General features: G+C 40.5%; 1 pseudogene; it reads right to left on the reverse strand.

Annotated features, from left to right (window-relative positions):
- The window catches only part of LOC129821497 (glycerol-3-phosphate dehydrogenase, mitochondrial-like), an 82,286-nt pseudogene that overhangs the window by 34,680 nt on the left and 24,540 nt on the right, over positions 1 to 23,066 (reverse strand).

The raw sequence follows: 23,066 nt of genomic DNA on the forward strand, positions 1-23,066 counted from the left end.
CAGGTTCATTTTGACTTTCGCCCATTTTCTACGAGAGAAAATGTTAAGTAGAATTCTCCCATCCATGAACGTTGGCCCATTACTTTTGAATTACATATGGAGACTCAGACAGGCATGCATGGCTATACACAACACCATTCGTATGTGTACAACAGTGGAGAATAACATGTTCTTGGAAGGTAGCGGTTATACCGCATGAGGAGTTCATTGTGTTCAGTGGATGGCATTCAATAACTGTGGTATGCTATTTGTCTATGGGCATTTAGGTATTGGTATTTTAAGACTATAATGGTGGAAGACTGCTTGCAAAATTCTGGTGACTTTCCCCAAATCCCCACCCTAGTCAAAAAATCCTATAGGACTAGTGATTTTTTTCCCATTAGAATCTTATAGGATTCTCACAGTCTCATTCTCATAGGGTTTTGTGTCACCTGTATCAGAATCCTATTGGAATTCTATTGGACTACTTTTGTTCCTATTGGGAATCAAAAGTAATCCTATTGGACCCTATATGATTCTCACAATCCTATATGATTTTGTATCTCTATCAGAATCCTATTGGAACTTTTTTCTTAATTGAACCCATTAAATTGTAGTTTGTTGTCATTAGTTCCAGTACAATACAGCAACATGAATTACAACAGTTTAGTTTATTTTAGAAACAACAGTTAAACATTAATTTCTGTTTTATTCCCCTGTAAGAAAGCCTGTCACTTTAAGAGTGACTGATGATGTCACAGCTAGCATGAGTTCGTGGTGTTAATTAGCCACACTCAGCTCACCACAAGGCTGTGGCTGTGCAGAGAATCTCAGGTTTTCAACCTCATGAAGCTGGTTGAGAGAATGCCAAGAGTGTGCAAAGCTGTCCTCAAAGCAAAGGGTGGCTACTTTGAAATATCTAAAATATAAAATACTTTGTGGTTTGTTTAACACTTTTTTGGTTACTACATGATTTCATATGTGTTATTTCATTGTTTTGATGTCTTACCTATTATTCTATGTAGAATATATAAAAAAACGTAGAAGATAGTGCAAATGAAGAAAAACCCTTGAATGAGTAAGTGTGTCCAAACTTTTGACTGATAATGTATATTTCTCACAAGTTTCACCATTTACAGAGTAAGAAAATGCTCTTATGCACAATTGGATTCCTATGAGATTCTATCCTATAGTATTGAATCACAGGGATTCCAATACATGAATTCAATTGAAAAATCCTATCAGATTTTGGAACCAGTCCTATTGGACTTCTAAAATCCTATAGAATAGGTTCCAAAATCTGATAAGATTTTCCGTTCAGATTTTTTTTTAAAGTTCATCATATAACAAAGGCAAGTTTTCCAGAAATCCTGGTCGGAGAATTCCCAATTTCTTCCTTATTCCCTCCGGATTCTGGGAATCTTCCAGCCAGGATTTTAAAAAACCTGGGAATTTTGGGAAAGTTAACATATTTTGCAAAACTACTGTGTGTATGGACATTAATTTGACCTTTTTATGTTTTTTTTTATGAGAGAAAGATCTCCTCGCTGGCCAGTATCTCTCTCTCACTGAGCTATCTAACTGGCACTACACAAGCTATGTTTGTCTCGCCAGATAGCTGGATCAATAGTCTTGTTAGCTGTCCACATTAGAATCAGTCACTGGACCACAATGTACATAAAAATATAGTGGAGGAGACACTCCTGTTCCTGTTGAAACAGATACACATGTCTAGTAGAATCAGGGAATACAGAACATATTGTAAGAAATAGACACAACATATATATTTTTATTATTCTCATTGACTGTACTGATAAAGCGACTCAAAAACAATTGTTCACAAAAAAAAAAAAATACAGACAACTGTTGCAGTTTGATAGTGGTTCATTTACCAGCATTATTTATTCAAATGAGTCCTTATTGCTGAAAGCAGTTGCTTCCTTCAGCAACTCAATTTATATTCCGTTGCTTAGACAAAACGTCACCCGGCAGCATAAGAACAACTGACCATCCAACCACCCGAATAAAAGAGTAAATCCAAGTCATACATCAAGTATCCTCATGTGCTGGAGTTGGCAGTAGAGGCGCGGATAAGCCCTCCCACATACTATGTCTTGAGAATATCACTGTTGTCGCGCTTTTGACGAGTTAGCGTTGCGTAATACCCGCATGGCTGGCGAGAAACAATCTGTAGATTAAGCCCAACAGAAGTATGCATTGTAACTCCCTGCGTTTAACCCTTACATTTCCCATCGATGTAGTCTAAGAACAATTCCCTAACAACGTGAGCTTTATTCATACGAACAAAAAACAACAACAACCACGGGTTCAGTGAATTGGTCTCGTGCTCTCTAGTCAACTTTCAAAGTGGATTAATTAAGAATTGACAGTCAGAGATGTAACTCTTTGAAACTGCCCTCATAAACAATTGGCGTACTAGTGGCAAACACATGAAATCTTTACTTTAACAGTGTGCATGAGAAAATAATTGCTTTATTTATAGTTACTGTGAAATTAAGCACGCTTAAAAGCCAGGGAGAGTATGGCTTAATCAACTCAGTTGATTCATGCTCTCAATTCGCACTGGATCTGAAAGCAAGGCACATTAAATACATTCCCTTATTACTCTATAAATGCAAGTGGCTTACCAGACAAACCACAAGTAATAAATTAAGTCATAAAAACACCAAGTGCACAGACAGATACAGAAATTAAAAGCCAGCATCAAATACAACACTTAATCCCATTCAGTATAATAAAATCATGCAAGACAATAATGTTTCCAGGAACCAATCACATCTACATACCTACTGTGGAATATTTAAACATGCTTACTGTTGATTTGTTTCAGATTTGATGTCGACTAAATTAATATAATACAAATCTAGCATTTAGAGTCTATTTGAAAGGGATAAAACATAGATGTAAATGGCAGTGAGTGAAACATGCTATCGTTTACAACTAAGCCTTGTGTTGACTAGAACAGTTACATTGCATTACATAATGTAAACCATAGAATTTTACGAATGCGTGGTCTGAAATTACAATATCCAGCATACACTATTTTGTATGAAAACGCCTACCTTTTGATTTTCAGTATCTAAAATGTATAAAAAGGCACAGTAGTACGCTACACAATTCACGTTGTCAACATGCATTGCACATTACTTTGCACTGTATTCAACATTCAGTTGTGTGCCCTTTAGAGAATGTTAAAAAATAACGGTAAAGGCATACATTAGAAAACATTCACAAACAATGTCTAAATACTCAAATAAATAGACCCATTGAAATAAATAAGTCATTTCATATCTCAATGAATAATTAAAACAACTATCAAGCATAACCGAAGCAAGTTTGCAAGATTCGAGGCGAGGCATCAGCTACGTATGTGTATCAGCAGAGAAACTCCAATGGAAGATATACGGTAAGTTCAGTAAGAGTTAAGTATCTTTGGGTTGTGCACGCCATCCTGGTCCCCAGGTCTGTATACTGCTATACAAAACGTGCTTTAACCAACCCTTCAGACTTCATTTGTCATGTCATACATTACGCTCATAATATAATAATACAATCCGACATGTATGGCACGGCAACATACAAGTCAGAGGGATTTGTTTAAAGCCCATACAGATGTGGTTGACGAGGCTGGAGCGTGGCCCTGTGTACGATGCATCTTAGAGTGTGAGTGTGAGTGTGAGAGTGAGAGTGAGAGCAAGAGACTCTTTGAGTCATTATCATGCTAGAACATGTTCAGCTTGCCGGCCATCCTGGTTGTAAGTCAGCTCAGGCTTTAAGTGAGGAAGACCATACCACTATATACAGAACCTTCAGCCACTGGACACTAATCCAACACTAGAAAACCAGGAAATAAATGGTTCTTCCACACAAAAAAAGTACACTAATGAAGATCAAACCAGCTTCTAGGAGCCAATCAATCTTAGAAATAACTTGGTCCAGGGGCTGTATGTATCAAGCGTCCGAGGAGGAAGGCTGATCCCCCTATCCATATAATCATATTCATTGAGATCGAAAAGGCCAAACTGATCCTAAATCAGCACTGCTTTATGAATATGGGTATTCAGTTTTATTTGTATTTTCTTTGATTCCAAGCACACAGCATGATCCTTACTAAATGAACATCCATTTGATGGCATTGATGAGTTTCATATTTAGTTTAACAGCCTAATGTAAATATTTCCATTCTTTCTCCTAATTAATTGGATTTCAGCAGAGAGTGCATATGCTCTTAACACGTCACGAAAAGTTCACGCGTCTGACACATGGAACGAAGGGCTCAGACAAGTCATGCCACCTCAACCTCAAATGAAATCCTCCTTAATACGCCGAGCGAAGTCAATGTGATGTTTATAGAATGATGATATGTTTATGTCAATGTTATGTTTATATGCAAATGCTTCCCTGTCTCTGGTATGAAACAAACCCCTCTTCTAAGAGCAATATGGACATTGGCCTGTATTCATTGAGGGGGAAATTCAGACCCGAGTTACGCACGTGCAAATGGAACTTCATTCCCTTTTTATACACTTTTCTCTCTATCTGTTTTCTGACCTTGAACTTACGCATGGGAAAAGCTAACACCAGCAAGATCAAAGAAATGGAGGTGTGGCGGAGGCGTGTCTACAGATACGCCATATTGTGACCATGACTTAATGCCCTTATGATTCCACCACCTTCTGTAACGTTGGTTTTCCTCCTCGTCTGAGGAGGAGCAAGGATCGGACCAATATGCAGCGAGGTATGAAGACATAATGATTTATTTAAATAATAATAAAGACGAAAAACACTTAATAAACTACAAAACAACAAACGACGTAAACAGACCTGAACATGAGAACTTACAGACAACGAAGAACACACGAACAGGAACAAACTCACAAACGAGACAGTCCCGTGTGGCATAAACACTAACACAGGAACAATCACCCACAAACAAACGGTGTGAACAGCCTAACTTAATATGGTTCTCAATCAGAGGAAACGTAAAACACCTGCCCTTGATTGAGAACCATATCAGGCTAATTAACAATGAACCTAAACATAGAAACACATAACACAGAATGCCCAACCAGCTCACGTCCTGACCATACTAAACAAAGACAAAATAAAGGAAATAAGGTCAGGAACGTGACACCTTCAAGTGTGAGGAAACTATGAATAAGGCCAAGCAACCTGTAGGTTCCAAGTGGAAAAACCTAGACTACATTTTTTCTGATCAAAATAACACCAACCTCTATGCACTGTAATTTATGAATTGATAAGAACTATTGATAAGCGATAGGTAAATGAGTAATATGTTTGGAGAAGGGGATTGTAAATATAAATGACAATTGTTTTAAATCTATTTTGTGATCGCTGGAGACAAACGTGAAACCAGTCATATTTCAGCAAACTGAAAAGCATGTCAACATGACAGGTATTTCAGCATCTTTTCCACAGTGACGTATGTATACAGTAAATAGCTGCGTCGTTATTCAGAATTGTAATTGTAAGCCTATGGCTTCATAATTTGTTGGGCTGAAATTTGGAGACTCAAGCCAAGGCTGTAGCCTATGGAAACCTGTGGGCACTGGAAGTAGCGCCGAACCTACCAAATTGATTTATGCACTCTGGAATGTTTTAAATTATATGCGCTGACTTAAAAATAATAATAATACAATTTCTATAATATTAAATATTAGCTACTATCAGTAGCCACTGTCAGAAATACCCACATACATAATTGTATTTAACTAGGCAAGTCAGTTAAGAACAAATCCTTATTTACAATGACGGCCTACCGGGGAACAGTGGGTTAACTGCCTTGTTCAGGGGCAGAACAACAGATTTTGACCTCGTCAGCTCAGGGATTCAATCCAGCAACCTTTCGGTTACTGGCCCAACGCTCTAACCACCAGGCTACCTGCCGCCTCGTAATAATTCTCACTTTAGTGCGTTGACGAAAGTGTAGTCTACATTTGCATAATTTCATTAGTTAGAGTCGCTAGCAATAGTGGATCATATTAGGCTAATGTATTACAAGTTGGGCAATCATTTGGGGCATGTAGCCAACTTGATTACGGAACGCAGACATTAGATAGCAGTTTAAACCTTGAGCCTGGCACACGACCACTGGACCGGTTTCATCACAGTTCAATGATTAGTCAGGATTAATTAAGGTAGATTTATAGGTTTATTGTTCATCCACTATTGTACACGTTTCTCATCTTCCAATATTTCTTTGATTGAACAATTGAATATGGCAACTTTTGGCAAACCATTGTATTTTTAATTCATCAATATGTTTAATGCGTACAGGCTCTCAAACCCTGTTGATGTATGATTCGTAAATACTTTCCTGAACACTAGATAATCCACAAGATCTGAGTATTTTTAAATGTACCAACTGGTGCTGAAATGGAGACGAATACTCGTGTATTTAGATGGCTTTCTTTCTGTCTGTCGATAAAACTATAATTAAAAGGTACACCGTATTTACAGGGATGGCTTTAGATAAATGTACTGAAACCCCTATTGAATGAAAATTCCACTAGAAAATTGGTTTTCAGCAGTTTAATTCAATGTATTCAGTGCGCGGAGAGCTGCAAAGCCCATTATGCACCTGCATACGGTAAATCTGAATGTCAACTACTGAGAAGTGCTTAAATAAAAGCACATAAAAAGGAATAGATTTCCTAAATCTGAATCGGGCCCTAAGTGTCTAAGAGTAGGAGTGCTGATCTAGGATCAGTTGTGCCTTTAAAATCATAATGAATAAGATGACATGTACAGGGGGAAGTTGATCCTAGACCAGCACTCGTACTCGGAGACACTTTGTGAATACGGAACATTGTTTCTAAGAGCAGGGTCCTCAGCGGTGGTAAAGTGAACTTTCCATCCCAGAGCCTAGTGGCAGAGGAAGTCTGACCATGTTTAGGACTAACATGGAGGAGGATCCCCATAACGGGCCTTCATAGCACGTCTCTTATCTCTTGAGGGACAATTACCATTCCCTTTGCCTTGATCTTGTTTGTTTAACTTGACACAGTGAAGAAAGGGCTGACATTGACCAGAATCCCCTGCATTAATGTGTCTCATGTTCTGCATTCATCATTGTCACCGAGCAGGAGAAGCCTGGCAGTGTCAAGAGGAGAGGAGAGAAGAGGGAGGGAGGGAGCACATTTGTGTGTGTGTGTGTGTGTGTGTGTGCACTTCACTCTCTCTCTAACAGACACACACGTATACACGTATACATGCACGCACTTACACACACACACACACACACACACACACACACACACACACACACACACACACACACACACACACACACACACACACACACACACACACACACACACACACACACACACACACACACACACACACACCCATGTGTGTGTGTGTATATGCAGGAACACACATCTATTCAAACCATGAACTATTATACACAATAGAAAACTTAAAAATGTATATTGTTTTTTTTATAGTGGACATCTTTTAGGATAAACAAAACATATATAGAGAGACCAAAAAATATATATATTGCAGGGATTTGGGATTTAAGAGATTTTTAGCACAAAACACCCAACATAGAAATGATTATAATCGGACAAAATACATATACTGTACCTGCAAGAATTTGTTAAATTCCACCATTTTCATTGAGGTCAACTTCATTCAGAATTCCATGGAGTGTGTCTGCATCTATGTAGACATTGATACTCTGAAACAAAGGAAACATAGTTGAGAACCGACGTCAGTAGACTGGTGCAGTTGCTGTGTCTCCATCTCAAACACCAGAGCTATGAACCACATGGGCGCATCCCAAATGGCACCCTATTCCCTTTATAGTGCACCACTTTTGACCAGGGCCAAGGGGGCTGCAAAGGGTGCCGTTTGGGACGCAGACCATGGTCTCATCAAGTCACTTCAGCGACGGTAATATCCCGAGTGACACACATCCAGTATATTCATATCATATCTGAGAGGAGGCTTCTTATGAATATGTCACCCCGGTATTTGCTCCCTAGCAACGAAACACATTTAATTTAGATATTGTGTTGACAGAAACTCCCACACAACCCCCACAGCCAACCCACAGCTCAATTAGTAGAGAGAAGAGGGGTCTCTTGCAGAGGCCTGTTGCCAGATGAATCTTTATATACAGCTAATCCATACACTTTCAATGGAATGGATGTGAATAGGTTGGGATTAACGACAGGCACCTACATTAAATACTCCCGATAGTAATACCCCAGTGGATTTCAAACCAAACACTTCTTGAATGTTTTCCACAACATGCCGTTCAAACTGCAGGAGCTACTACTAACATCACCACGGCAATCAATAGTAATCAACATCTGATAATTCACGTGTGCATGGCAAATTCTGTTGTTATTATCACCATTATATGATTTTATTGACCATTTTAAAGTTGTTTTGGGTCCGAAGATTACAATGGCACATTCCATTGCATATGACCATTACCTTATGTCGGAGGGCCTGAATGATACTTCAAACATCATTTGACAACTAATACTCATAATTAGCCCACCTGCTCCTCATGTCTGAGATCAGTTGGAGGGAGCGCTGCTGTCGCGTGCGTGACAGAGACGGAGTGTCATGGTTACTGAGCTAAAAGAGGATCGTCAGAGCTGCGTGGCGGCCCACTACTAAATACACACACACACACTTCAGAAGAGAGGACAAAGGGAAATGCAAAATGAGACTGATGATCGTTCGTTACCTCTAATACCCGCTGAACGTCCACGGTGTTGTGAGGAAGCCCTTATTTTCTTTGTCAAACTTCCGGAACCTTTTCATATACCTGTTGACAGAAGAAATTAAGTGGTAGGTGGCAGTTGGCGCTGCGCAAGGCTAGACCTCTGAGAGAGACAGGGAAGGAGAGGGGAGAAGGGGACAGTAGTGTGGAGGAGTCCTCTCCTCAGCCTGTGTCTTTTTCCCCCAAATATAATTTCAGGCTTTATTTAGACTTTAGTTACAAGGGAATACAGAGTCGACTCCGGGCTTGAACCCCGGTCTCCGGGAGGAAGTCACATTTGTGTTGAGAGCAGAGTGTCTGCCTTACTTGTCCACCTAAGCAGGAGTGAGGGTGTCGGCCAGCTGCTCGAAGCGAGGCCAATCTCATAGTACACAAACTGTTAGGCTGCAGCTAACTTCTCCTACAGGAAGTACACATAACATGAAGGTGAAGGGCCATTTGAAGACAAGACATTAATCACAGCAGCACCAGCACTACTGACACACATGAGCACACATTCATCACATAGCAGACACTCAGACACTCACATACTGTACAAACAGGTAGGCTGAAATCTACCACGAATACTGTAGCTAGTAGCTACACCTGAATCCATAATTACAGTCCAAACAGGGGTCAGTGAATTAATACTTTCACGTCCGGTTAGCTTTTAGTTTGACTTGGTCATGGATTGGTAAAGGTGCTCTGAGGAATGCAGACAACAATCACTCCACAACTGGGCTAACGTTTCAGTGGTCCTACTGCAGGAGTAGAATTAGAGGAAGGGTGAGGCCCCCATCTGAATCCATGAGAATCAAACAAGCTCTAGTTAGGTGTTTCTCTATTAATAGCCTAATACAAACAAAACCTAGACTGGAATAGAAATATCAACACAATACCTATTTAGTGGATACCCAAGTAGTGAATGGCTTTTGTTAGATGCATATGATTACAGTGTGAATGTAGTAACAGCGCAGAGCAAATCTCAGTAATTAACCTATGGTAATGACCAAAGCCAATTAATGGCCTTTTAAAGATCAAACGTATCCGGGTTAATGTGAGGTTGATCAAATGCATGTGCGGGAATATCTGAGTAGGAATATCAGTGGGGGAATGGGAGAAAGATACTGGGAATGGCAGTCAATAGGATTGTTTTTCACATTTCTATTGTACAGTGAATTGTAGGAATGGTTTAAGAAGGAAAGACGTGGTGGTTTGAGTGTTGTCTGTGAGATAGGGTTGCAAAATTCCACTAACTTTCCCATAATTCCCAAGATTACAAGAATCCCGATTGGAAGATTTCCCGGAATCAGAAGGGGATAAGCAAGAAAATCTGGGACCAGTTAAAAGTTTGGACAAACCTACTCATTCATGGGTTTTTCTTTATTTTTACTATTTTCTACATTGTAGAATAATAGTGAAGACATCAAAACTATGAAATAACACATATGGAATCATGTAGTAACCAAAAAAGTGGTAAATAAATCAAAGTATATATTATGTTTGAGATTCTTCAAAGTAGCCACCCTTTGCCTTGATGACAGCTTTGCACACTCTTGGCATTCTTTCAACCAGCTGTGGAGAATCTCAAATATAAAATATATATATATTTTTCAGACTTTTTTGGTTACTATTTGGTTACTATGTGTTATTTCATAGTTTTGATGTCTTCACTATTATTCTATGATGTAGAAAATAGTCAAAATAAAGAAAAACCCTGGAATGAGTAGGTGTGTCCAAAAAAAACAAAAAACTGGGAATCCCCTAACCAGGATTTCCGTAATGTTGGGAATTTTGGAAAATTTACTGGAATTTTGCAACCCTATCTCACAGACAACACTCCAGTCAAACCACCACGTCTTTCCTTCTTAACCCATCCCTACAATATACTGTACAATAGATGTGTAAAAAAAAATAAAAAATGGTGGTGCAGCTCACCCTCTTTCACTGCCTGCTCCACACCAGATGTTTTCCCATGATGCCTACAATGCGTGGGAGGACCTCCTCGGCCGCTTACACGTTCAGGAAGCCCAGCCACGTGCGCCTGACGATCACATCGATGACTGTGCATGCATACTCTTTGATGGCATACTGGATCTGGAAACAATATGGCCGTGGATACATACTCTTTAATGGAATTCTGGAACTAGAAAATATAATGCTTAGTCTATACATGTTCTTAATGCACCTCTTGTCACTCACTTATTCACTGTTCTGCTCTGTTGATTTTAAGTTAACTCTGGTAACGTTTCCTAAATTACCAGGTTTTCCAGAAATCCTGGTTGGGAATTTTGGGAAAACTACCGGGATTATGCAACCCTATATATGATGTACATACAAACCTCAATCTCAATGTATGGGAATTTAGATACAAGGTGCTTGTGCACGAAGGGCCATCCCTTGCTGGTGACATGGGCCATTTCGGCGACCTCATAGGCCCTCCCTCCGTAGGCAGAGGCCTAACCTAACATAGCAGGCATAAAAGAAAACGCTTGAGCGGAGTTCCTACATCCGTATTTCAGCGGAAACGGAAGCTACGTTGAATTAGCTGTATTCCTGAAAACCGGATGCATCTGGTTGCTGACATCTCCGCTAAGCCTAGTAGAGGCCAGATGTTGGGCCACCTGGTCACCACAGACACATTTGCAATTCAGTTCAAATCCAAACAGAATGGGCCAATGGTCCCTGGGAAATCTGTTGCATTTAAATAGCACCTTTTGATATGAGATCAATACGATGTATTAACAGTCGAGTCACTCATTGGGAGATGGCTGCAGAGGAGACAGCATGCTTTGACTATGATACATTATGTGCCAGAACTAAACAAAGAAGAAGTTATTTCAATTCAACCGGTTTTGCTACTTTTTTAACTAAAGGTCACATGCTGTCAAAAAATATCAGCATATTGACCTTTTTAAACATTCCGGCAACATCAGGATCATAGACTATGCTTTCTCCCCTCTTCCTCGCTAACGAAGGGTTAAAACTCATTCACACTAAATCACAAGGGGCTGCAACTCTCTCGGCTTGTCATTTGCAGGTCATTGTACAGTTCATTTGAAGTCTAACATGGCGTGGACTGTCCTGCAGATGTGAGTGTATTGTCAGGAGTACAGAGCCTGAGTGATGCATTGACAGAGACAGAGCAAGCTGCACTGTTAGCACCTCTAATCTACTGTGCTGAAAGCACCGATGTTTAATTCACTCACTGGGTAAGATGAACACATTGGGATGTCAGGGAACTGATGGCATCATTTTCATTTGACACCAGCTTCCGGGAGTGTCTGGATTTATGTATTTAGGGAGCCATGCAATTTAGCTTTACAAATGGGCCTGACTATTCATTAGTATAGTGCTACAAATTGATGTCATACAATTATGGCAGACCGTACTTTAAAGTTGGCACCTCAATTAATCATTTCAACTAAACTCAGCAAAAAAAGAAACGTCCTCTCACGGTCAACTGCATTTATTTTCAGCAAACTTAACATGTGTAAATATTTGTATGAACATAAGATTCAACAACTGAGACAAACTGAACAAGTTCCACAGACATGTGACCAACAGAAATTAAACAATGTGTCCCTGAACAAAAGGGAGGGTCAAAATCAAAAGTAACACTCAGTATCTGGTGTGGCCACCAGCTGCATTAAGTACTGCAGTGCATCTCCTCCTCATGGACTGCACCAGATGTGCCAATTCTTGCTGTGAGATGTTACCCCACTCTTCCACCAAGGCACCTGCAAGTTTCCGGACATTTCTGGGGGGAACGGCCCTAGCCCTCACCCTCCTATCCAACAGGTAGGTCCCAGACGTGCTCAATGGGATTGCGATCCGGGCTCTTCGCTGGCCATGGCAGAAAACTGACATTCCTGTCTTGCAGGAAATCGTGCAAAAAAAGAGCAGTATGGCTGGTGGCATTGTCATGCTGGAGGGTCATGTCAGGATGAGCCTGCAGGAAGGGTACCACATGAGGGAGGAGGATGTCTTCCCTGTAATGTACAGCGTTGAGATTGCCTGCAATGACAACAAGCTCAGTCCGATGAGGCTGTGACACACGTCCCCAGACCATGATGGACTCTCCACCTCCAAATCAATCCCTCTCCAGAGTACAGGCCTTGGTGTAACGCTCATTCCTTTGACGATAAACGCGAATACGACCATCACCCCTGGTGAGACAAAACCGCGGCTCTTCAGTGAAGAGCACTTTTTTCCAGTCCTGTCTGGTCCAGCGACGGTGGGTTTGTGCCCATAGGCGACATTGTTGCCGGTGATGTCTGGTGAGGACCTGCCTTACAACAGGCCTACAAGCCCTCAGTCCAGCCTCTCTCAGCCTAATGCGGACAGTCTGAGCACTGATGGAGGGATTGTGCGTTCCTGGTATAACTCGGGCAGTTGTTGTTGCCATCCTGTACCTGTCCCGCAGGTGTGATGTTCGAATGTACCGATCCTGTGCAGGGGTTGTTACACGTGATCTGCCACTGCGAGGACGATCAGCTGTCCATCCTGTCTCCCTGTAGAGCTGTCTTAGGCGTCTCACAGTACGGACATTGCAATTTATTGCCCTGGCCACATCTGCAGTCCTCATGCCTCCTTGCAGCATGCCTAAGGCACGTTCACGCAGATGATCAGGGACCCTGGGCATCTTTCTTTTGGTGTTTTTCAGAGTCAGTAGAAAGGCCTCTTTAGTGTCCTAAGTTTTCAGAACTGTGACCTTAATTGCATACCACAATGAAGATCTGTGAAGTTATTTGGATTTTAACTAATTATCTTTGAAAAACAGGGTCCTGAAAAAGGGATGTTTACTTATTAAGGATTACTTAAGGTTGCCAATTCCGGTAAGCAAAATTCCCAGGTTGGAGGATTCTGGATTTTCTGCTTATTCCTTCCTGATATCGGGCATCTTCCATATGGGATTTATGGAACACTTGGGAATTTTAGGAAACCGTGCAGCTACTAGTTGTTGTGCCCACCTCTACCTGGCGGCTGTACATGGTAGGACTCCAGTCTTTAGCTCCCTCTAGCATCAACCCCACTGTCTTACTGGGGCCAGCAGAAAGGTTATGGACCTTGACTGCAGCATCCAGGGTCTTCTCCACCATGGAGCGATATGTTGTCCAATTCCCACCGAGACAAGGATTCAAATGGTGTTATTACCACACTACCTGTAATATACTTGTGTTAATATTGTGTTATTACCACACTACCTGTAATAGACTTGTGTTAATATTGTGTTATTACCACACTACCTGTAATAGACTTGTGTTAATACCACACTACCTGTAATAGAATTGTGTTAATATTGTGTTATTACCACACTACCTGTAATAGACTTGAGTTAAAGGGTGTATATGAAACAAGGGGTCAGGGATAAGGAAACCCTTCACCAGGCACCATATTATTGTTATTGCAAAGTACTTTTGAACGTTCTGGACGTTTGGCGTTCTGAAACAATGGACTTTGATGTCACTCGGGGAACCAGTCAATCAACTGCAGCATATTACTATACCAGAGACCATAGAAATAACCGGGAAAAGGTTAAATATTTTTCATGAAATTGATAGGACATTGCCCAATACCAGAATTTAAGATGGAATTGCCTATTCATTCATATAGGTATCTGATCCTAGAAATAAAAATACATCTCTATTATGAGCATCCACATATGCGACAGGCCCATATGATCAATGACTTGTGCTACACATTTGCAACGTTGATCATGCAATGCATGCATGCACAGTCGGGAGCTAAATTGGTGGATAAGCTTACCTGCTTAATTGGATAATAATCACAGTTGAAAAACTCATCATATACTCATTTATGCCTTATGGAACATGAAAGGCAGCCAAAGTTGGACTACCTCTTTTTGAACTACATATTGCTAGTTATTGATAGATTGGAATGGTCATAGCATTTCTGTTGTCAATACTGTGCCCACAATACAGTAGCCTAGAGGCGAGGGAGCTCAAGTCTATAACAAGCGGCATCCGGCCCTTCAATCATTAGAAAGGCACATTAGATTTGTAGTTTCTGAAATCGACATATCTGCAACTAGCTATTCATCACAGTAGCTAGCTAGCTAAACTTGCGAGTGCTTTGTTAATTTTATTAGAAGTAGCCTACGTTTTGAGAGGTGAAAATGAACGCACATATAGCCCTGGTTCCCAGTGGTCCTGTGGGCTGCCAACTCCTGTATCTCTCGGCCTTGCTCGTGCGCTGTGCTGTCCCTCCAATAAGGGCTTAAAAAATAGTCAGAGGAGATTTCTAGGCAGAAACCATGGCATGTTTTCTAAGATGAGATCTTGTTAGCTAGCGATAATTTTTTACATTTTAATATATGCTCAAGTATAGTTAAATATAAACAAATAAAAATAATATACTTCAAACATGAGATGTACTTTTCTAGTATATCTGAAGTATACTATGCAGTTGAAGAAGGAAGTTTACATACACCTTAGCCAAATACATTTAAACTCTGTTTTTCACAATTCCTGACATTTAATCCTAGTAAGATTTCCCTGTTTTAGGTCAGTTAGGATCACCACTTTATTGTAAGAATGTGAAATGTCAGAATAATATTAGAGAGAATTATTTATTTCAGCTTTTATTTCTTTCATCACATTCCCAGTGGGTCAGAAGTTTACATACACTCAATTAATATTTGGTAGCATTGCCTTCAAATTGTTCATCTTGGGTCAAACGTTTCATGTAGCCTTCCACAAGCTTCCCACAATAAGTTGGGTGAATTTTGGCCCATTCCTCCTGACAGAGCTTGTGCAACTGTCTCAGGTTTGTAGCCTCCTTGCTCACACCCGCTTTTTCAGTTCGGCCACAAATTTTCTATAGGCTTGAGGTCAGGGCTTTGTGATGGCCACTCCAATACCTTGACTTTGTTGTCCTTTAGCCATTTTGCCAGAACTTTGGAAGTATGCTTGGGGTCATTGTCCATTTGGAAGACCCATTTGCGAACAAGCTTTAACTTCCTGACTGATGTCTTGAGATGTTGCTTCAATAAATCCACATAATTTCCTCTTCCTCATTTATTTATTTATTTTTATTTAACCGTTATTTTACCAGGTAAATTGACTGAGAACACATTCTCATTTGCAGCAACGACCTGGGGAATAGTTACAGGGGAGAGGAGGGGGATGAATGAGCCAATTGTAAACTGGGGATTAGGTGACCATGATGGGATTAGGTGACCATGATGGTTTGAGGGCCAGATTGGGAATTTAGCCAGGACACCGGGGTTAACACCCCTACTCTTACGATAAGTGCCATGGGATCTTTATTGACCTCAGAGAGTCAGGACACCCGTTTAACGTCCCATCCGAAAGACGGCACCCTACACAGGGCAGTGTCCCCAATCACTGCCCTGGGGCATTGGGATATTTTTTAGACCAGAGGAAAGAGTGCCTCCTACTGGCCCTCCAACACCACTTCCAGCAGCATCTGGTCTCCCATCCAGGGCCTGACCAGGACCAACCCTGCTTAGCTTCAGAAGCAAGCCAGTAGTGGTATGCAGGGTGGTATGCTGCTGGCTCATGATGCCATCTATTTTGTGAAGTGCACCAGTCCCTCCTGCAGCAAAGCACCCCCACAACATGATGCTGCCACCCCCGTGCTTCACGGTTGGGATGGTGTTCTTCGGCTTGCAAGGTTCCTCCAAACATAACGATGGTCATTATGACCAAACAGTTTTATTTTTGTTTCGTCAGACCAGAGGACATTCCTCCAAAAAGTATGATATTTGTCCCCATGTGCAGTTGCAAACCGTAGTCTGGCTTTTTTATGGCGGTTTTGGAGCAGTGGCTTCTTCCTTGCTGAGCGGCCTTTTAGGTTAAGTTGATATAGGACTTGTTTTACTGTGGATATAGATACTTTTGTTCATGTTTCCTCCAGCATCTTCACAAGGTCTTTTGCTGTTGTTCTGGGATTGATTTGCACTTTTCGCACCAAAGTAAGTTAATCTCTAGGAGACAGAACGCGTCTCCTTCCTGAGCAGTATGATGGCTGCGTGGTCCCATGGTGTTTATACTTGCGTACTATTGTTTGTACAGATGAACGTGGTACCTTTCAGGCATTTGGAAATTGCTCCCAAGGATGAACCAGACTTGTGGAGGTCTACAAATCTTTTCCTGAGGTCTTGGCTGATTTCTTTTGATTTTCCAATGATGTCAAGCAATGAGGCACTGAGTTTGAAGGTAGGCCTTGACATACATCCACAGGTACACCTCCAATTGACTCAAATTATGTCAATTAGCCTATCAGAAGCTTCCATGACATTATTTTCTGGAATTTTCCAAGCTGTTTAAAGGCACAGTCAACTTAGTGCATGTAAACTTCTGACCTACTGGAATTGTGACACAGGGAATTATAAGTGACATAATCTGTCTGTAAACAATTATTGGAATAATTACTTGTGTCATGCACAAAGTAGATGTCCTAACTGACTTGCCAAAACTATAGTTTGTTAAAAAGACATTTTTGGAGTGGTTGAAAATCGAGTTTTAATGACTCCAACCTAAGTGTATGTAAACTTCCGACTTCAACTGTAAATGTACTATTATTACACTTCAACATAATTATTAAGTGTACTTTAAATTAATTGTTTTTCAGTCTTTTAGTATACTGTAAATATACTATTATCAAACTACAAAACATTTATTGAAAGTGTACTTTCAAAAGTGTACTTTTGTACTAAGTATACTACATGTTTACTATCATTACACTTAAACACACTCATTAAAAGTGTACTTCCGTTTCATACACTTTCATTGTAATTTAGTATATTAATTCAAAATACACTTGGAGTTGTTTTTAAGTTGAAGCATAGATTTGTTTTAACGAAACTCAGCTTGTGAGTGATCAAATACATTATAAGTATAGATTCAGTACCAATAATGAGCTTTAAAGTACTTTTCCTGTTCAGAAGAGTGCAGAGAAAGTTGACAATAGCTAGGTTTACATCCAATTTGAGACAGATTTTCATGTGAATATTTTAAAATCTGCATAAAACAATATGTGCATTTTCCCAACAGACATGTGTTTCCATCAAACTGACTTTTTTTTAGGATAAAAGGTTGCGCGTGATGATGTAGTGCACATAAAATAAAATAAATACCGTTAAATTCCCATGTACCGAACAGTAGCAGTGCAGTGCGTGGGTAAAATCACTGGGGAAGCCAATCCAGAAAAAAGCCACACTACTACCTATGTGTTGTGATGATTGCGTTGTTTGCTCTATAACCTGTCAGCTCATATGCCTTGACACCGTGATACTGTATATAGGCCTAAGGCTGAGATAAACAATAAGACAGTAGCAGAATAAATTCAACCACACATTTGTTTTCATTTCAAAACTGGAGAGCAACATCTGTCCATTCAAGTCCACGATAGCATATTGCACGTAACAAACAGTTACATGACCTACAGCATGATCAAGCAAGGTAATGGTTCCGATATATTTGGACTACTAAATAACTATTGATTTTGAACCACAGAGAGTTACCGCAAATCACAAAGAAAACAGGAGCTGCCTCCACTATTCCAGCACCATTTCAACTTCATCATCTAATCACCTCTGCTTTGTCTAATACCATGACAACTACTGTAAAAGATGTCAAAACGAGTTAGTCCAATCAGCTTAAGCTAAATATTATGTGGCAGTCCATGGTTCTGATTTGTGTGTGTGTGTGTCTGTGGTGTGTGTGCGTGCAAGCAGAAAAAACATGTTGACTCACCCTACTTGTAGAGAAACGCCAATGCCATCCTCCTCTTCATGTTGCCTAAACGGTCTATGACTCTCTCATACAGTACACACTTTTAGTGTTTGTTGTCCTCGGCTACCTGGCTAAAATACTTGCTCACTAGCCTAACTTCCTTTCATGGGCAATGATGTGCCAGGCCAGCTAGTTAACATTAGCATATTACATCTAGCTACATGTTGAACTTCCATTCTCTCAGGCCAGGGACACAATGTATGAATTTATGGTTGGAACAGAATCGCCATTATAATTATTGGCCAGAACAGAGAATTAAGTAAAACCATAAGGCCAAATCCCTATCTCTATCCATGGCTAATTTAGGAAGGATTTTAGCTAGCTAGCTAGCCACCGGAGGACAACAACAACTAGATGCAACAATTCAAGTTTTTTTCTGTCAATAATTATGTTGGGCTTGTGATGTGACAGGTCTGAAGCCAAATCCAAACTGGATTTGACAGTTTTTTTGGTGTGCCAGGACCATTCCCAGCTGAGCTCACTGAGTTTAGATTGGATATTATTTGTATTTATTTTTATCAAGGGAGGCCAAACGCTCGCTGGCTTCCCTTGCATTCAATGCTACGGGCAGCAACAATGTCATACTCTTTCTGACCAGACAGCATCAGATAGATACGTTACACATAAAATCAAATCAGATCAAATGTTATTGGTCACATACACATGGTTAGCAGATGTTAATGCAAGTGTAGCGAAATGCTTGTGCTTCTAGTTCCAACCGTGCAGTAATATCTAACAAGTAATCTAACAATTCCCCAACAACTACCTACAACACACAAATCTAACAAGTAATCTAACAATTCTCCAACCACTACCTAATACACACAAATCTAAAGGAGTGAATGAGAATTAGTACATATAAGTATATGGATGAGCGATGGCCGAGCGGCATAGGCAAGGTGCAGTAGATGGTATAAAATACAGTATATACATGTGATGTGAGTAATGTACGATATGTTAACAATATTAAAGTGGCATTATTTAAAGTGGCATTGTTTAAAGTGACTAGTGATCCATTTATTAAAGTGTCCAGTGATTGAGCCTCAATACACTATATTCATGTGATATGAGTAATGTAAGATATGTAACATTATTAAAGTCAAATTATTTAAAGTGGCATTATTTAATGTGACTAGTGATCGATTTAAAGTGTCCAGTGATTGGGTCTCAGTGTAGGCAGCAGCCTCTCTGAGTTAGTGATGGCTATTTAACAGACTGATGGCCTTGAGATAGAAGCTGTTTTTCAATCTCTCGGTCCCAGCTTTGATGCACCTGTACTGACCTCGCCTTCTGGATGATAGCGGTCTGAACAGGCAGTGGCTCGGGTGGGTGTTGTCCTTGATGATCTTTTTGGCCTTCCTGTGACATTGGGTGCTGTAGGTGTCATGGAGGGCAGGTAGTTTGCCCGCGGTGATGTGCTGTGCAGACCGCACCACCCTCTGGAGAGCCTTGCGGTTTTGGGGCGGTGCAGTTGCCGTACCAGGCTGTGATACACAGCCTGGCCCAACAGGATGCTCTCGATTGTGCATCTGTAAAAGCTGGTCAGGGTTTTGGGTGACAGGCCAAATTTCTTCAGCCTCCTGAGGTTCTTCAGCCTCCACCTTCTCCACTACTGTCCCTTTTGATGTGGATAGGGGGCTGCTCCCTCTGCTGTTTCCTGAAGTCCACGATCATCTCCTTTGTTTTGTTGACATTGAGTGTGAGGTTATTTTCCTGACACCACATTCCGAGGGCCCTCAGCTCCTCCCTGTCGGCCGTCTCGTCATTGTTGGTAATCAAGCCTACCACTGTAGCGCCGTCTGTAAACTTGATAATTGAGTTGGAGGCGTGCAGGCCACGCAGTCATGGGTGATGAGGGAATACAGGAGAGGGCTAAGAACGCACCCTTGTGGGGCCCCAGTGTTGAAGATCAGCAGGGTGGAGATGTTGTTACCTACCCTCACCACCTGGGGGCGGCCCGTCAGGATGTCCAGGACCCAGTTGCACAGAGCGGGGTCGAGAACCGGGGTCTCGAGCTTAATGACGAGTTTGGAGGGTACTATGGTGTTAAATGCTGAGCTGTAGTCCATGAACATCATTCTTACATAGGTATTCCTATTGTCCAGATGGGTTAGGGCAGTGTGATTGCGATTGCCTCGTCTGTGGACCTACTGGGGCGGTAAGCAAATTGGAGTGGGTCTAGGGTGTCAGGTAGGGTGGAGGTGATATGGTCCTTGACTAGCATTCGATATGCTGATCAAATTTAGGGAGCCTTGTTTTCAGATTAGCCTTGTTAAAATCCCTAGCTACAATAAATGCAGCCTCAGGATATGTGGTTTCCAGTTTACATAGAGTCAAATGAAGTTCTTTCAGGGCCGTCGATGTGTCTGCTTAGGGGGGATGTACACGACTGTGATTATGATCGATGAGAATTCTCTTGGTAGATAATGCGGTCAGCATTTGATTGTAAGGAATTCTAGGTCAGATGAACAAAAGGACTTGAGTTCCTGTATGTTGTTATGATCACACCACGTCTCGTTAATCATAAGGCATACACCCCCGCCCTTCTTCTTACCAGAGAGATGTTTTTTCTGTCGGCGCGATGCGTGAAGAAGCCAGGTGGCTGTACCGATTCTGATGACGTATCCCTATTGAGACATGTTTCCGTGAAACAAAGAACGTTACAATCTCTGATGTCTCTCTGGAAGGCAACCCTTGCTCGGATTTCATCCACCTTGTCGTCAAGAGACTGGACATTGGCGAGTAGTATGCTCGGGAGGGGTGTGTGATGTGCCCGTCTACGGAGCCTGACCAGAAGACCGCTTCTGCGGCGCCGTTGTTTTGGATCGCCAGCTGGGATGTGGACCAAACTGAGGATCCGCTTCGGGAAAGTCGTATTCCTGGTCGTAATGTTCGTGAGTTGACGTTGCTCTTATATCCAATAGTTCCTCCCAACTGTATGTACCTAAACCTAAGATGTCCTGGTGTAACAATGTAAGAAATAACACATAAAAAAACTAAATACGGCATAGTTTCCTAGGAACGCGAAGCGAGGCGGCCATCTCTGTCTAATGTGTATTCATGTGATATTTGAGTGACTTGAACATTACTACAAAATCTATGAGCTAAAAAACCTAGCTCTCTAAGGTATGCAATGACTGACATGACAAGAGGAAAACAGATAATGGACTACCGTTATGCATTCTACTATTACAACTTTCAAGAGTAAGTTGAAAGCCAAACTGAGTTCCTTAAAAAAATGTAATTATCATATCATCGTGTGACTCCCAAGTTTACTTTGATGTGATGGTTATTATATCAATATATTCTCATAAAGGCGTTTCCACCACCATTTCTCACATGACACATTTTACAGACAGAAAAACATCCCACCATGTCGAACGAACAAATTGTCTGTTGGCATTTATAAAATTGTACCGACATTTCATGTTTCCATCAGCCCGGTCGTAACTTTTTTCATATGTCAGGTAATTCATCCGCATGAAATGGTTGGATGGAAACATAGTTGGTGATAATGGTTGTCTATTTCACATAAGGGAACATGCACAGCTGAGGAACATGCTCCCTGAGAGTATACTTGTTCATATCTTTAGAAAATATACAAAAAGTATATTTAACTTAAATGTCCACAAAATATATTTTTATGTGCAAACGCATGTATACATTTTTTGGGCATATTACTCAGCATAATTTTCTGCAGCTGAAGTTTTGATTTGTAAAATGACATTGTCCCTAATTTTTAGCTTGTTCAAATGTTTTGATGTTCATTTTCCAACTGAATAATGTTGTACTTTTAATTGCACATTACATACTACACATTACAATTTTTTTTACTGTTAATTTATCACCATAATGTTTCAAAAATGTTCAGAAATGTTACTCGTAAATTGCTTCTCTAGCCACATCTGCTTTGTAAATAGCCTTAACATTGGCTGAGAAGGTATCAATCAAGGTATCCTTTACATGCTAATTACAGTGCTAATGTGGTTAATGAGTAGACGTCTATTTCAATTATAAAAGTATAGTTGAAACAGATTATAAATACCCTTTATCTGTAAAGAAAATTCAGGAATTCAAATCCCATTTTGGTATACTTCTACTTTAAGAGAATATACATAAAATATACTTAAGGTGTATTCAAAGTATATTTGTTTTGCTCTTTAGTAAGAATGTACTTAAGTACAAAAAAGTGTCCCAATTTAGATTATTTGAAATGTATTTAATATACTTAAATGCTAATACAATACAAATAAAATGGACATTAAATGGATTTAAAATTGTTGGAATTTAGATTATTTAAATATTATAATTTCTTTCCGCTCAGGTAGACATATGGGTAGGCTACTCCCCTGAATTGAGTTGGACAGCTCACAGGTTGTTTGTTGAATGAACATCCCCTGATCAATCCATCCCTGCATCTCATATTTTACATTAAACAATTACTGTGTCCTTATTAAGATATTAGCTGTTATGATCGGCACATTTTAGTGATGAATAGGCCTATACCTTGCAAATCAACTCATCATCTATTTATCACTATC

The sequence above is a fragment of the Salvelinus fontinalis genome, chromosome 23, assembly GCF_029448725.1.
Source record: "Salvelinus fontinalis isolate EN_2023a chromosome 23, ASM2944872v1, whole genome shotgun sequence".
Taxonomy (NCBI): Eukaryota; Metazoa; Chordata; class Actinopteri; order Salmoniformes; family Salmonidae; genus Salvelinus; species Salvelinus fontinalis.